The sequence below is a fragment of the Diabrotica virgifera genome, chromosome 6, assembly GCF_917563875.1.
Source record: "Diabrotica virgifera virgifera chromosome 6, PGI_DIABVI_V3a".
In the NCBI taxonomy this organism is placed as follows: Eukaryota; Metazoa; Arthropoda; class Insecta; order Coleoptera; family Chrysomelidae; genus Diabrotica; species Diabrotica virgifera.
In genome coordinates, this window is record NC_065448.1 from 81,400,212 (window position 1) to 81,417,643 (window position 17,432).

Consider the following 17,432-nt stretch of genomic DNA (forward strand, 5'->3'; position numbering starts at 1 on the left):
CAAAGAAGACGATAAGGCAGGACATGTTGGTAAAGGGGATTAACATTGATATGACTCAAGATAGAATTGTGTGGAGAAATGCAATTAGGGAAGCCGACACTGCATAGGGATAAGGCAAAGAGAATGATGATGATGATAATAGGTGTAATGTGTAGATACTTATATAGAATAGGTTTGAAATAGAGTAGAATATAATAGAATAAAGATACTATATACCTACATCCCTAATAGCACAAGGATGTCCTTCACAGACTTTAGGGAGGTCCGTTTTCGTCCAAGGAACGTCCTATTTTGGTCCAAATGTCGCGCTACCGAATGTCTGTTGGACGTCCACTTAAGGTCCGAAGGGACGTACATTGGACCTTAATCGGACGTCCTAGGGGACGTAAATTGGACCTTAACAGGACGTCCTATTTTGGTCCAAATGCCACGTTGCCAAACGTCCAATGGACGTCTACCTAACGTCCGAGGGGACTTTCAGTGAATGTCAATTGGACCTTCATAGGATGTCCCAGTTTGGTCCAATGTCTTGCTGCCGAACATCCATCTAACGTCCTGAGAGGACCTCCGGTGGACGTCTAGCATCGATATTTAGACCTGTGGAGAATGTATGGTGGGAAATAAAAAATATATTTTTAAGGAACTTATATTACATCTTATATTAAATTACAATTATTGGATATTACATTATTTACATTAAATTACAATACACTTCTCCAAGAAATTAACGCACTACCTTAAAAATAGGGCATTTTTGATGTCTCGAATTTTCTAAACCTGTTGTCTCATCTGAGTGATTTTTTTATAATATAGCCTAGGCTATAGGTTACATCCTTAAGCTTGTCATGCACTGGTAGCTATACTGTAATATATGTATATTATATCATATCGCTCTCTATAGTAATGAGTGAGCCTGCAGACAGGGAACTAATGGTTCCATATGTGCAGGCTCACTCATTACTATAGAGAGCGACGTGATATAATATATATTACAGTATAGCTCCCCGTGCATGACAAGCATAAGGCAGTAACCTATAGCCTCAGGCTATATTATTATAAAAAAATCACTTAGATGGGACAACAGGTTTAGGAAATTCGAGACATCAAAAATGCCCAATTTTTAAGGTGGTGCGTAATGCACTGTATATATAGGTAAACTTATATACAGGCTGTAACAAAAATAAAATTTTTGTGTTTATTTAGTTGGCTATCTATTATAGTGTACAATCATCTAGAATATTTTGAACAAACTAAAAACATGAATATATCATCGAAAAAATAATAAAAAGGTCTTAAAATGCTTGGTTAGATATTAAGATCTAGTTAAAAAGAAACCAAAAACTGTATATTTTCTACAGAACGTAGATTATGAATTTTTAAGCCAGCTAATCCCATTTATTATACAGGGTGTCCCGAAAAGATTGGTCGTAAATTAAATCACATATTCTGGGACCAAAAATAATTTGAATGAACCTAACTTACCTTAGTACAAATATGCACACAAAAAAAGTTACAGCCCTTTGAAGATACAAAATGAAAATTCGATTTTTTCGAATATATCGAAAACTATTAAAGATTTTTTATTGAAAATGGACATGAAGCAATATTATTGCAGTAACATCTTAAAGAAAAATTATAGTGAAATTTGTGCACCCCATAAAAATTTTATGGGGGTTTTGTTCCCTTTAACCCCCCCAAACTTTTGGGTACGTTCCAATTAAATTATTTCTGCGGTACCATTAGTTAAACACTGTGTTTTTAAAACTTTTTTACCTCTTTCTATTTTTTCGATAAAGCTCTTTTTATCAAGATATGGCTTCTTTTTAAAATGGTTCAAAATATACCTAAAAATGTAAATCATAAATAAATTTTCATATTATTAGTCTCTACAATCGTACTTAACCATATACAAATATGTGGTGGATTTGACAAATATTCAAAATATCACGATAAAAACTGACTTCAAAAAAGTACTAAGAGGCAAAAAAGTTTTAAAAACATTGTGTTTAATAGTACCACAATAATAATTCAATTGTAACTTACACAAAAGTTTGGGGGGGGGGGTTTAAACGAACAAAACCCCCATAAAATTTGTATGGGGTGTCGGGTGTCCAAATTTCACTATACAGTGGAACCTCGATTATCTGTCTCTCTATTAACTGTTAACCATTTTGTAAGAGAGACTAAAAACTTTTTTTACAGTCACCTCCTGTTTTCATATGATATTTTTTGACATGTTTTGTAGTAAATTCAATTATCTATTTACTACAAAACATGTCAAAATTTACATGTGAAAACAGATGACCCTAAAAATGGTTTTTCGTCTCCTACAAAATTCATGAAAAAGCAGATAGGAGGTATTGTCACATCACCGACGATATACCAGAAGTATATGTGGCCATACCAAATAATACATCCTTGATAAATATAAACATTTTTATTGCACAAAATATATATATTTCTATATATATATATTTTTTTCCATAATCATCACTACGATGATGATTCATTTGTATTGAATTGTACATTGCAATTCTCTGATGTTTGGGAAAAAGGGCTTAAGTCAGAATTGCACATCGATAATGTTTTGATGATTTCTGGACCAGAAAAATCGGCTCTTTTTATTGGTACATACAGTTTAAGTCTGCAACACTTTTTTTATGGTCCAGAAATCATCAAAACATTATTGATGTGCAATTTTGACTTCAGCCCTTTTTGCCAAACATCAGAGAATTACAATCTGGTCATAACTGACCAATGAGCAATTTTAATTTAACCTAAATTACTACTGTTCCTTAAAATGAAGAGCTTACCCTATAGCGTCTCTTATCTAATCTAACAAGATCGTGCACTATTCTAACATACACAGGCACACAAGCACTACGCTCTGCTTTTCACTATCACCTATCACTCAAACTAGTTCAAAAGGCTTTGTCCTCTTCAATCTTCTAGTTTGTCCAGTAGTAGATATCGAGGAGCTGGATTTCCTCAATATTCTCATACTTATGAAGTTGTTGTTGCTCATGACCTCCTGCTATCTTCTTGATGACTATATTATCCAGGTTCCATTCCTAGGTCTTGATATTTGTTTATAAAGTAATATCTTATTATGCATCGACAATGTGGAGTTTCTTCCAACTAGTCAATACACTTTTTATAAGTATCTTTCTTTTGCCTTTCATAGCCACAACAAGGCTATAATACGTTTCCTTCCTGGTTTTTTTGTAGACCACTTTCAGCTGATTCTAAAAAATTAAAATGAATGGTAATTTTTCTATTCTTTACAATTAAAAATCAAAAGAAATAGGAAATAGGTACTACTATTTACAGGTAATAATATGCATAAATAATTCGTTTCCTAAAGAATACAGAAAATTGAAAACGTTTTTATAATACTTACATAATTGTTTAAACAAAAGAGACCCAGCCAGAGCAAAACTAACAGACAGAACTGCAAAAAAGCCACTAATTTCCATTTTCCCACCCCCTTATCTTATATGCATTTTCCAATCAAAATTTTTAGGTTGTCAATGTTGTCATGAACATGAAAGACTCAACCTCAACAAATAATAATAAACAAAAAGCTCTACAGCTCTACTTCCACTTCCCGCCAAATGGACACAGGTTGGTGACACTGAATTCACGCCAAATAAATGAAAAAATAGAACAATTTTCTTTTTCGTCAATTTCTTCACGTGAAGTTTATAACGAACAAACTTAGATGTCAAAGTGTGCTTTTACACGTCAAATTTGGCCTTGAATAACTTGGTCAATTTCTTGTCCAATTTATTGTTGATGTAAAGTGGACTTTAGATGTTACAGTAAGAAATATTTTACAACGTGGCAACACTGTCAGTGTTTTTAGATTACCTCAAATGTCAACTACAAATTGGTTATGTTTGGTTGCCATAAACTTGATGTCCCTTTTACTTACTAGGTATTTAGGAAATATGAATTTATTATTTTCAAACTGCTTTTTATGTTCTTAAAAATGTTTTAGTCTTGTAGCTAGACATACTTGGTCCTACCTAACCGCGTAGACATAAATGCATAACTGTACTGCCCACCCACTCTTCTATGCTGTACTGGAAACTATTTTCATATTTTGCTCTTTTGTTACCTACCCCCTTCCCTTGTGCAGGTATAAAATGCAATGCAAGGGTCAGAATGACAATGAATGGCCGTTTCCGGATTCCCGAAAATTATTTTACTTATGGTATAAACTTCAAATCAAAATGGTATATTCATTTCAACTGAAAACGAAACGAGAATTTCTCATTTTTCTTCACAATAGAATTAATTTTTAAACTTTTTACCATACAATTAAAACGGTTTAAAAAAATGAATTAGATAGTTCAGTAGTACCTACTAAAATACATAAATTTTATTAATTATTCTTAACGCGAAGTTGATAATCTATAGGCTCACATTATTCTTCTTCCTATAGGTACGTACATACAGTATATTATTTTTTAGATATTTTAAAAGTATATACAAGTAGGTATGTGTTAAGTATATACTTTTGCATATACTTACGCATATACTAAGAATATTCGATTAAGGTATATTCTAAGAATAAACTTTTACGAACATTCGGTGCAAGAATATTCTTTGAGGCACATGCAAAGAACATGAAATTTAGAATGTTTTTTATGGTACATGCTATGCTTGTACTACGCATATACTAAAAAGGATATACTTCGACGAATGTTGGTAGGATATGCTTAGAACATAATGCGAACATCATTGTTATGTGGGTAGGACCAATATGGTTGTCGTAATATTGTTTTGCTGTTCCCCATATATTTTCGATGGGATTAAACTGGCAGTGGTGAGGTGGAAGATGTAAAACTTGATGCCCGTAACTTTCAATAACTTGAACCACCAGAAAGATTTTTGGTTTCGCATGTTCTTTTGCCAAACATAACAACTCAGACTTTAATATAAGCTGTGGAATAGATATGCGTTCATTTGTTAGCCATTCTTTAATTTTATCTACATTCCACGAATTTGCTAGACTTTTGTTTAGTATTTCTGAATGGTAAGGCGCATTGTATAAAATAATTACGCTGGGCTCACTTAATCCGGGAAGAAGTTTTTCACGCAACCATTTCACAAACATTTCCGTGTTCATATTGTCATGATAGTCACTGTTTTTTTATGTAGACGAAAATATTAAATTAGCACCTTTTATATATCCTGTCTTCCCTCCCGCGTGCAGAATTATATATCGCTTCCCTTCTCCACTAGTATGCTTGATCGATTTTATATTGTCATCTTGCCATATTTTCTTGGTAGCACCCTTAGAAAATATCCATGTTTCGTCTAAATATACAAAAGTTGAATCTTTTTCTTTAAATTTGTTATATTTTCTCAGAAACTCAATTCTCTTGTGTACAACAGAACTTTCTTTCACAAAGCGCTTTTCTGTTATCCTCTTTTTTAAATTTGAATCCTATGTTATGTAGGACTTGCCATAAACTTGTTCTGCCGATGTCACCAAATTCCCCCTATTCTCATTTTAAAAAATCATCGATTACGTCATCACATCCAGATGGATGACGACACTAGTATGATATGTATGCCAACATATAATTTAAAAACAAAAATCGGCCTCTTTCGGGATTTTCCCTAATGTCGTCGGTTTACGAAATAACAAATTTATTCCTTTCATTTGCACCCTACTGTATATACGAGTAGATGCAAAAATTACTAAATGCATTAACATTATTTAGTGGTGGCCGCATATCGAAATAACTACTCTGTGATAGACCACATAATGGACTAATTAAACATCTAGGATCTAACAACATCACGAGAAAAACCAAATGCAAAATATACAAAACCCTGATAAAACCGGTCCTTATATATGGATCAGAGACATGGACACTGTCGAAAAGCGATGAGAACTTATTAGGTACGTTTGAACGAAAAATCCTCAGACACATATATAAGGGAGTGAAAGAAAATGACGTATGGCGCAGAAGATATAATTTTGAACTATACGCAGAATACAACGAATCTGACGTCATAAAATCCATAAAGATCGGACGTCTGCGCTGGATAGGCCATGTTAAACGGATGTTGGAGACCGAAACACCAAAACATATAATGAGGCAAACACCAGTAGGGAGAAGGTCAAAGGGAAGACCCAAACTTATATACATGGAACAAGATCTGAAAACACTTGAGATTACCCACTGGAAGAACAAAGAAAGGAACAGAACAGAATGGAGGAAATTCTTAGAATAAGCCAGGACCCAAAAAGGGTTGTCGAGCTACTGATGATGATGATAGACCACATAACGAATTAGCTACTCTGCTCTAGACCGCATATCGGATGGTAGACCGCATATCGAATCGGCACTAATCTATATATTTTTTCGTATTTAAAATATTACTTGCGGGTGAATCCTAATTGTTCTTTTAGTCAAGGAAGTCTCTTCTAATTTAGTACATATTAAGTTTTTGCTAAGAAAGGTATTTCTAACAAGGGTGCATTGAATTTTATTATCCATCTTATTATTTTTCCTTAAGTTATCTTGTTTATTAAATTTTAATCAAAAAATTACTAAAAATTTAATAATTAAATAGATATTGACCCTCTACGCACCCGAGGTCTACGCTTAACTGGTATACCTAAAATATTACAATCGACATGCAGATTCGTTTGTTTCTTTATTAATCCCTAACCGTTGTAAGTCAACCGAATAGACAACTTTTTTATTTGCGTACACGTTAGCGTGTACCTAGACACAGCGGATTTTTAGTTAAGTTAAAACCAGGTTTATTCATTATCCTCAAACCAGGAGAAATTAAATATGTTAAGTTAAAAGTGAAAATTATTCTGGCCATGGTGTATATAGTGATGTTGAAAAAGTAACTATTCGTTACAAAATACTCGTTACTTACGAAATACCGAAAATACCGATTACTATACAGAGAGGCAAATCGTTACTTTGATTGCTCTGATTACTTCGTTACTTTGTACCAATCGTATCAGAGCGGGTAACGACTATTGTATCTACAACCAGTACACTTGATTACTTTCTATAAAAAAAATACCAATCGTATCCTAGCGAGTAACGGACGGGACCGGTATTTTACGAGTGTTATGGAATATCGTTATCGGTATGAAGCGTTTTAAGGGTGTGACATAATACCTATACAAAATACCTTCCTACTGAGAAATACGATTCTCGATATGATTATCGGAACTCGAATACAAAAGTAACAAAAGTAATCATATAGTAATCAAAGTAACGAATAATGTAAATGATTACTTTATACAAAAGTAACGATTTATCCCTTAAACAGATCGGTGAAGGTCGTTGTTATATCGAAATAACTATAAAAAATATCTACCTACTGAGAAATACGATTCTCGATATGATTACCGGTACTCAAATACAAAAGTAATCATAGTAATCCAAAGTAACGAATACTGTAACTGTAAATGATTACTTTATACAAAAGTAACGATTTGTAACGAATCCTCGAAAGTAACTATAATCAACACCACTACTATGAATAAATAATTCCTTTGCATTGCCCCTACAGTGTAGGCAACCACAATCGACTTTAATATCGTTTTTCTTTATAAAATTTTCAATTTTCATTATTTTCAATTAAAGCCAGTTTATTTATAATCCACAAACGAGGAGCAATTAGGTGATATGATTATTTAGCAATTTTACGGCTTTTTATACCCAGAAAATGAAAATTTATTCGAAACCTCAACTTTTTATTTGGTTATATCTCGAAAACGGAAAATCCGCAAATGAAATTTCGAATGGAGGGATTACCTTTAAGTCAGGAGTGTTAAATAATTACTCTAGAATAACGAACAAACCTGTCTTGGTTCCGTTTGGTGCTCTATGATTGGCAGCACTGCTTATGTTATGTCAATTGTCAACGGTTTTTGTAAGAATGAAAAATGTCAATTCATTTTTTTTCCTCTTCGATGTAGAATTATGTAATCACGTTTATTGAGTTGTTAGTTGTTTAAATACAAATACATAAAATATCAACACATTCTTTTATTCTACATTTCATCTACATAACAATGGTTATGGGCCCAGCTGAACAAAGAATGTGTTGAGAAGGAAGAGGTGAAAACGTGAAAAGAAAGGCTAGTAAAGGCACGTGTTTGTAAAAGCAAGCAAAAGTTTAAATAATGGAGAAGTGAACTGAAAACAAATATGGCATAATACCTTTTAATGGAAACAGTTTCGATAACTGGAAGTTTAGGTTGTTCTCAGTTCTAAAGGCCCTTGAATGTAGTGAAACCTTGAAGCCGGTACCCGTGATTGATAGAGGGGAGGAATGGCATAAAAGGAACAATAAGGCTTGTATGGTAATCATCCAAAGTATTGCTGACTCACATTTGGAATATATAAAAGAAGTGGAAGTAGCTCATGACATGATACAAAAACTGGAAAGAACATTTGATAAGAAAGGTACGTGTTCCAAGTTTTATTTGTTAAAAGAACTAACAACCTTAAAGTACAATAATGACATGGATATTCATGACCATTTCGCAAAATGTGATCGACTATTTAGAGAACTAAAAAATCTAGGTAGTAGTTTTGATGAATCTGACATGTCTTGTTTCTTGCTATTGTCAATGCCACAAGAATTTGAAAATATAGTAACAGCGATAAGAACTTTATCAGAAGACGCTTTAAAAATAGAATTTGTGAAAAGTAGGTTGTTAGAGTTTCATTCCAATAAAAATTCAAGAAACGCAAAAGTTTTGCCTTCATCTTTTGGTGCAACAGAAAAGCAAGTAAAATGTTTTAAGTGTGGAATAATTGGGCACGTTAAGAGCGTATGTGGCATTAAATGTTTCACTTGTGGTAAGATGGGACACAGAGCGAGTCAATGTTTCGTCAAAAAGAAGAATGTGAGTGATGAACAAAAAAATGGAAACAGGGCAAATTATGCTATGAATGAATGTAACAGAGAAGAGGATAATGCTGTTGCTTTCTGTGCAACATCTGAAAGGGTAGAGGGTTTAAGTGAGTGGTATGCAGATTCGGGGGCTACACACCATTATATAAACAATGAAGAGGTGCTTATCAACAAGAAAAGATTTGCAGAGAGAAGAGAAATACAACTGGCAGAAAAAGGAAAAAGTATTGAGGCAACATGTATAGGTGATTTACAAGTGATAAGTGTGGTGCAAAATAAAAATGTAAAAATTACTTTGAAAGATGTGTTTTGTGTGCCAAAACTAAGAGCAAATTTGTTATCTATACCTACCATTGAAAAGGCAGGATTTGAAGTTGTATGTAATGATGGTAAGATCTTTATTAAAAAGGATAATAATGTTTTTGTAGAAGGTAAACGTCTTAATAACTTATACAAAATTATATTTAAAATCAATGTTGAATCTGCAAATTTAGCCTTAAATATAGATATTTGGCATAAACGGTATGGTCATTTGAATTATGGTTCTATTTCAAAAATTAAAAATTTAAATATAGTTAACGGTTTAGAGTTTACCAAATCAAAGGTTGATAAAATTTGTGATGTTTGTGTACAATCGAAACAAAAATGTTTTCCATATAATTCAAAAACATCTGGAAGTGCTAGAGTTCTTGAATTAGTTCATACGGATCTATGCGGCCCGATTGCACCGACATCACGTAATGGTTATAAGTATTTTGTAACGTTTGTTGATGATTTTTCTAGGTTTGTCATGGTATATACTGTAAAAGGTAAGGACGAATTTTACAATTGTTTTAAAGATTATACAGCAAAAGTGACATCATTATTTTGCAATAAACCTATTTCAAAGTTAAAATGTGACAATGGAGGTGAGTATTGTTCTAATGCAATTTTAAAGTTTTGCTCAGAAAAGGGAATTCAAATATCATACACTCCACCCTACACTCCTCAAATGAATGGAGTTGCAGAACGTATGAATCAAACATTAATGGATAGAGCAAGATGTATGATAAAAGAGGCAGGAATAAACAAATGTTTTTGGGAAGATGCAGTTCTCATGGCAGCATATATAAACAACAGAACCCAATCTTGCTCAATACAGGATAAAAGTCTTTTTGAATTATGGCTTGGTAGAAAGCCAAATGTCTCTAATATGCGAATTTTTGGTTGCATAGCATATGCCAGAATACCAGATGCTTTGAGGAAGAAACTTGACGATAAAGGAGTAATGTGCAGACTTATTGGTTATACTGAGAATGGTTACAAGTTATGACAAGAAGAAGAAAACAAGTTAATTCACAGTAGAAATGTAGTATTCGATGAAAATAATTTTATGAATAAAAAAGAAGAAGATATGAGAAGAAACAGAGAAAAAGAAGATGAAGAAAATTATGATATACAAGAGAATAAAGTCGACGAAAGAGAAATACGAAATGATATTGGAGATGAAGAAAGGAAGTCTTATAGTGAAGTAGACAAAGACGAAGATAATAAAAAGGATAATGAAGGATTGTCTTCTGGAAGTACGCAAAATGGCAGGCCACAAAGAGTAAGAAAATTACCTGGAAAATATGACATTTATGAATTAGATGCAGCAAAGTGTGATGAAGAATTAGATATAAGCTGTTTGGCACTACTTAGTGAACTAACAAATGCACCGAAGTCCTACTCAGAAGCAAAAGAGAGTTCAGAATGGAGTTCATGGCAACAGGCAATTGATGATGAGTTGGATGCACTGCAACATAATAATACTTGGGAATTAGTTGAGAAGAAATATAATCAAAAGGTAATTAGTAATAGGTGGGTTTTTCGATTAAAGGAAAATTGTGTTGGTCAGCCTGTGTATAAAGCCCGATTAGTTGCACGCGGCTTTGAACAAATTAATTTTAATGATTTTTCACAAATACATGCTCCTGTAGCAAAGTTATCTACATTAAGAATAATATTGTCTATCTGTAATCATTACAATTTACTATTGTTACAATTCGATGTGAAAAATGCTTTCCTGAATAGTTCTCTGAAAGAAAAAACCTTTATGAAAATACCTGAAGGTTCAAAGGTGAAGTTTCAAATAAGGATCAAAATAAAGTGTGCTTATTGAATAGGGCAATCTATGGTCTCAAGCAATCCCCAAAAGCATGGAACGAAAAATTTAATGAATTTATGCTAATGTTAAATTTTAAACGTTCAAAAACAGACTACTGTCTGTATAGTTTTATTAATAAAGATATAATGTGTTATTTACTTCTTTATGTAGATGATATTTTGGTGGCTTGTAATAATAATATATTTTTGAATCATTTGAAAACAAAATTGTGTGAGTCTTTTAAAATGAACAAAATAAGCAATCAATTTAACTTTTTGGGAATAAGAATTAACAGGGATTTTGGGAATAGGATCATAACTCTTGACCAAATACCTGCAATTGAAAATCTTGTTAAGCGATATAATGTCGAAGACAGTAAAAGGTTTAAAACACCAATTGAAAAGAATTTGAACCTAGTGAGAAATTCTGATTGTAATCTTAATACTAATTTACCATACAAAGAACTGTTAGGTAGTCTCATGTACATTATGATGGGTACTAGACCTGATATTTGTTTCAGCATTAGTTATTTTGGGAGATTTCAAGATAGTGCTACTAATGAACATTTTAAACATTTATTAAGAGTACTGAAATATTTGAAATCTAGTATTAATTTTAAGTTGTATTTTTATCATTTAGAAGATATTTCTAGTTTTGAGTTAGTTGGTTACACTGATGCTGATTGGGCTAATGACATAACTGATAGAAAATCCATTAGTGGATATTGTTTTAAACTTTTTAATAATCTAGTTTCATGGTCTTCTAAAAAACAAAGTTTGGTAACTCTATCGAGTACAGAATCGGAGTTTATAGCAGTCTGTGCAGCATCATGTGAATTACTTTATATAAAAAACATACTTTTAGATTTGGAAATTAAATTTTCATTACCTACCAATCACAATATTTGAAGATAATCAAAGTACTATCAAATTACTACAAAACTTTGAAAATAATAAAAGGTGTAAACACATTGAGGTGAAATTACATTTTGTTTTGGATCTGATAGCACAGGGTATTATGAAGGTTGAATATATTTGTTCTAATGAGCAACTTGGAGATGTATTTACGTAGTCTCTGTGCTATGAGAAATTTAATTATTTCGTAAATAAGTTAGGCTTAAGGGTTTAATTTTTAGTTTTGTATATTGACAGGTTTGAGGGAGGGTGTTAAATAATTACTCTAGAATAACGAACAAACCTGTCTTGGTTCCGTTTGGTGCTCTATGATTGGCAGCACTGCTTATGTTATGTCAATTGTCAACGGTTTTTGTAAGAATGAAAAATGTCAATTCATTTTTTTTCCTCTTCGATGTAGAATTATGTAATCACGTTTATTGAGTTGTTAGTTGTTTAAATACAAATACATAAAATATCAACACATTGTTTTATTCTACATTTCATCTACATAACAAGGAGGAGTTATTTTGACTATGGTACATACTACTTTTAGCCTTACAGTTTAGGTTTACCAAAAGTGAAAATTATTCTGGCATTCCTTTGCTCCTATAGTATAGGCAACCAACATTAAAATCGTTTTTCCTTTATAACATTTTCAATTTTCACAATTTTCAAGTAAAACCAGTTTATTCATAATCCGCAAACGAGGTGCAATTAGGTGATATGGTCATTTAGTTACTTTACGGCATTTTATACCCTGAAAATCGACATTTATTTTTAGCGCTGCACCAAAATCTCCACTTTTGATATGCTTATATCTCGAAAACGGATTCCGCAAATGAAATTTTGAATGGTTCAATTATCCGCAAACGAGGTGCAATTATTTGAGCTATGGCAGAAGTCAAAATAACGACTTTGAAAAAACCGTTTCGCTAACTTTATGACGCTCTTCTACCCTACCTCGTTGACAAAAACTTATGAGTCATCCACAGATGTTCAAGATGGCCAGTTCCGCTAGAAATTTAAGGTGTTGTCATAGCTACCTTTACTTAACAAGCCATGAAGTTGAAACTTGGCAACATCTATTGGTAGACCGATTAATTCTGACAGTTCTCATTTGTTTTTAAATAATTTTCACTTTATTTACAGAGAAACTGAAATATTTTACAATATTTCGTGCTCCAAATTATAAAGAACATTAAAAGGTATGTTATTAAGATGATTTTAGTTCAATATAATATATTTTGTATAAACTTGCGTGCATATAGAAATCCGTCCACTTAAAAATTTTGTCATTTTTAATGTCTCATATTTCCTAAACCTGTTGGCAGATTTAAGTGATTTTTATAATATGTTATAGCCTAATTGTTTAACAATACCGCTGTAATAATATTGTTGCTAAATAGTTAAATTTTTATGGTGTACCGGGCATTTAAAAAATACTGAAATTAAAACCCAACTATAGACTCAGGTTTTCTTAATATTCTGTTTTTTTTTTATTAATTCGCTTATGTTTAACAACTAGATTTGTTCTTTATCAATTCAGGGTGTTTCTAAATAAGTGCGACAAACTTTAAGGGGAAAGGAACAAAATGAAAAATTTTGACGCCTGTATTTTAAAGGTAATCATTTTTTTCGAATTCTGAGAAAACTAATAAGTATTTTTGAAAAATTTAAACGCAGAATAAAAGATTGCTTTATTACCGAGGACCAAAAATTCCTTAGAATGAATAAAAAGTTTTTTTTATTGACATATTTGAAACTAAAAATCACACTAAATTTTCTTAGTTTTTCACCCCTGTAACTTATTAAAATAAACATAGAAGTTTTCAGGGACTTTGGGTCCTTGGTCTTAACGTAATCTTTCACTCTGCGTTTAAATTTTTGAAAAATACTTATTAGTTTTCTTAGGATTCAAAAAAAATGAATCCCGTTTATATTCTTGTTATTGGTTTTTTTTTGTATAATAAACGTTACTTACAAGGAATTACTTTTAATATTATTTTGTACAAACTTCCAATTAATAATATTTTCTTGTTCGACTCAAAAATACTATAAATTTTACCAGAATTTGTACTTTAAAATTTACCGAAAGTCAGACTACGGACGTCATCAATTGCGACGTTGCCTTATTCTCTTCATGGCTTGTGAAGTAAAGGTGGCTATTGGCTGTGAGTTTCGACGGTAGCGCTATCTCGCGGTTTGAAACTTATACTTTTCTGATAAAATTTATGTATGTGAAATATACAAAACGAGAAAAATAGATACTTATCTAGAAAGACACAAATTATGAACTGAAATATTATTGTAACCTGATTACTAAACGAATACACAGAATTAATAGTAAAATTAATTAGGTTTTTTTATTTTATTCATTATAATTTTAATATTTAATATATAAGTTCGTGAGACTGGATGACTGCTTACGCAAGAGACCATTGAGAAAAAGAATAAGTTTATATGAATTATTTAACATTTTAAAGGTTACCTCTGTTTATTTTTGTGTGCTTACTGCTTTGCTTATTAAAATTTGTAATTTGTTTGAATTCTATCAAAATGGATATTAAACATTATTGGCTCCGTGCGTCTCCCCTCTACTTACAGTCACGTGACACGCTGTCAGATTTTGTAAGGACGTTTTAACATTGAGTCTTATGGGATTATTTTGTTAAACTTGAATATTTTATTTTGTAGTGATAATAACCGAAAAAAATTGTTAGAATTCATTAGTTATTAATTTATACTGTAATTTATAGTGCAACAAAAATATTTTCTTTTGCGTTAATAAAGATTTATTGACATAAACTGCGATAGTGAGGTTATGTATACAAAATCGAACTGATAATCAATATTGGAAAGTGAAGAATTTATATCAGATTAAGTGCGTTTTTATTTTCTGTTTATATTAATACATAATATCACTAGCGTGACACGGCATTTTTTTTAAATGTCTCATTTAAACATACACAAAGCGTCCTTATAAAATTTCAAAAATCCGCCACCATGAGCAGGTCGGTCGATTTTGCTTTGACACTTTGTTAACGCTCGGGGCGAATACTGGATTCAGTCTTATTTCCCATGATATCCAATTTCAATCAGCAACAGCAAAAAAGGAAAGGATTTAGTTGATACAGGACATGTACGCAATGTTTCCGAATATAATAACTGCATCCAGTACTGTTATATTCAATATTTTTACATGAATCAATACAACAGCTGCAATATCTTGTTTTCTTTTTTGAAAAATCCATATTACCCGCCATTTCAGTTTGTAAAGTTTATCAAATGCACAAAACAAAACTGCCAACTGCCACTAACACAGCGTTGCCACATTTTATTTAGAAAATCTACTTATCAAAAACTAAAATATACTATAAAACTTTATTAATATATTTGTATATAATTTATGACTTTTTATAATAAAAATAACAGCTGACTAACTAGAAATTTTTTTTATTTAGCTAATGCCTCGACAACTGATGGGCATTGGCATGGTGATGGTACAGTGGATTTTACCAATTAGGTAGCTAGTGTTAAGTCGACTTTAAGACCGCGTCCCACCATCAAATAATTTGATCAAACTGGTTTGAGCAAACTGAAAGTGACAGTTAGTGACGTCACATCCTGAGTGTTCATTGTGGATAATAATGAAAAATTTTAATTTTAAATAAAGTACAAACAAGTTAGACAACTCAATACAAAAAATTTGATCAAACTAGACTGATAGTGAGAGCACAGATTTTTAGAATTTCAAAAAACTGCAATTGTGACGTCACTTTGACGTACTTCCTCAAGTACGTCAAGTTTGCTCAAACTGTTTGATCAAATTATTTGATGGTGAGACGCGGCCTTTACATTACATGATTTATCATATGATTATAGTATATGTTTACACTGTGTGATTTGTCATATGATTTTGCCATAAGCATTGTGTTTTATCATAAGCATTGTCATGCGGCTCGTCATGGGCAAAATCATATGATAAATCACGTGATAAATCATGTAGTGTAAAGTCGACTTTATGTGTACCCAGGCAACCACGTGACGTCATATAACGTCTAGGAAACGTCAGCTTTGGTTAATTATATACACGTGTTTGAACATTACGTCATATAAACGTCTTTTGTAGGTGATTTTAAATACGTAAAATTAATCACATTAAAATACGTTTAAAAAACTTTTTCATTTTAGACAGCCAAGTCTGACGTCACAAAATTGGAAGAAGCTTAAAAAGCTTGTTTGTATAGACTCAAAACAATTTCGTTTTTAACGTTGTTCATAAGAAATTTTTCATTTATTGTTTACGTGGTTTGTGTCTTGTGTGATAAAAAAATACTTTTCATTTAGATACCTTAGTTGAAGAAATGTGTTAATTGAGAGATTTTTATTCGTTTTTGCTCAGTGAGTTAGTTTAATGCAGTAATTCTTCTTGTCAACTATTTGAGGTTATGTTTATTTGTGTTTGATGTTTATTTCCTGTTAATGAACTAATTATGTGTTATCGAGTTTAATTAAATTAATTTTTAGCCAACATTTTCATGTTACCTATTTTTTATACTATTTTGAAACATCTGAAAGAGGTCACTTTTTGAAAGTATTAAAGACTTGATTTTACCAACGGCGACGTGTAAAAGTCGTCATCTTTTTGACGTTTGAACATCGTCACAATCTCGACGTGAAAAAAACGTAGGTACTATGACGTTTTAAAATCGTCACAATTATGACGTCAAATCGATGAGACAAATACACGTGATTTTCAACGTCAGTACTACGTCATAGAAACACGTCAATTGGTCATTTTTATGATGTGTTATCTACGTTATAAAAACGTCGTTTGGTTGCCTGGGTAGTGTGTGTTGAGTAAGTGCCTTGTTACTTTGCAAAGTCGATGTCATTGTCTTTGCAGAGACGCTAATTGTATCCGAATGTCTGCGGTCCCTCCGGTGGGTACCGATCCCACAAGGATAGAAACTATTTTCATTTATTAATTTATAATAAACGAAAAATTCTCTACCCTGGTGAGATTCAAACTCACGACCATTCGGACCTTTCGATCCATAGGTAGGCGCTCTTACCACTGAGCCACAGAGGGAGTTTAACTAGAAATTAATATGACTGTAAACAAAAACCAAACTTTTTTATATTTTAACTGGGGAACAAAATGACCAACTATAATTAATTTTTATCAGTTTCATATTTAATATTTGTATATAATATTTTGTCATCCACTGATTTTAACATCTGCATATCTGGATCACATTCTTCAAACAATTATTTCGCATTTTACATTAGAAACACGCAAACACAACATTTGTTGTTTTGCAAAGTTACATATATTATAATTAGGCCCGGTGTTTTCACCTCCGAATAAATATTTATTAGGAAGTTTATCCGGCAGATTACATGTAAATCTGTCAAATAAACCTCCGAATAACTTTTATTCGGAGGTGAAAAGACCGGGCCTTAGATATTTTAGTTTTCCATCGTTAGCTTCTAAC

At 32.0% G+C, this 17,432-nt stretch overlaps 2 protein-coding genes across 2 annotated transcripts in view; both read right to left on the reverse strand.

Moving 5' to 3' along the window:
• Nucleotides 1-17,432, reverse strand: part of LOC126886473 (uncharacterized protein K02A2.6-like) — a 373,574-nt gene that overhangs the window by 53,428 nt on the left and 302,714 nt on the right. The window lies entirely within an intron of this gene.
• Nucleotides 1-17,432, reverse strand: part of LOC126886470 (uncharacterized protein K02A2.6-like) — a 372,383-nt gene that overhangs the window by 50,993 nt on the left and 303,958 nt on the right. The gene's annotated exons all lie outside the window — the stretch shown is intronic.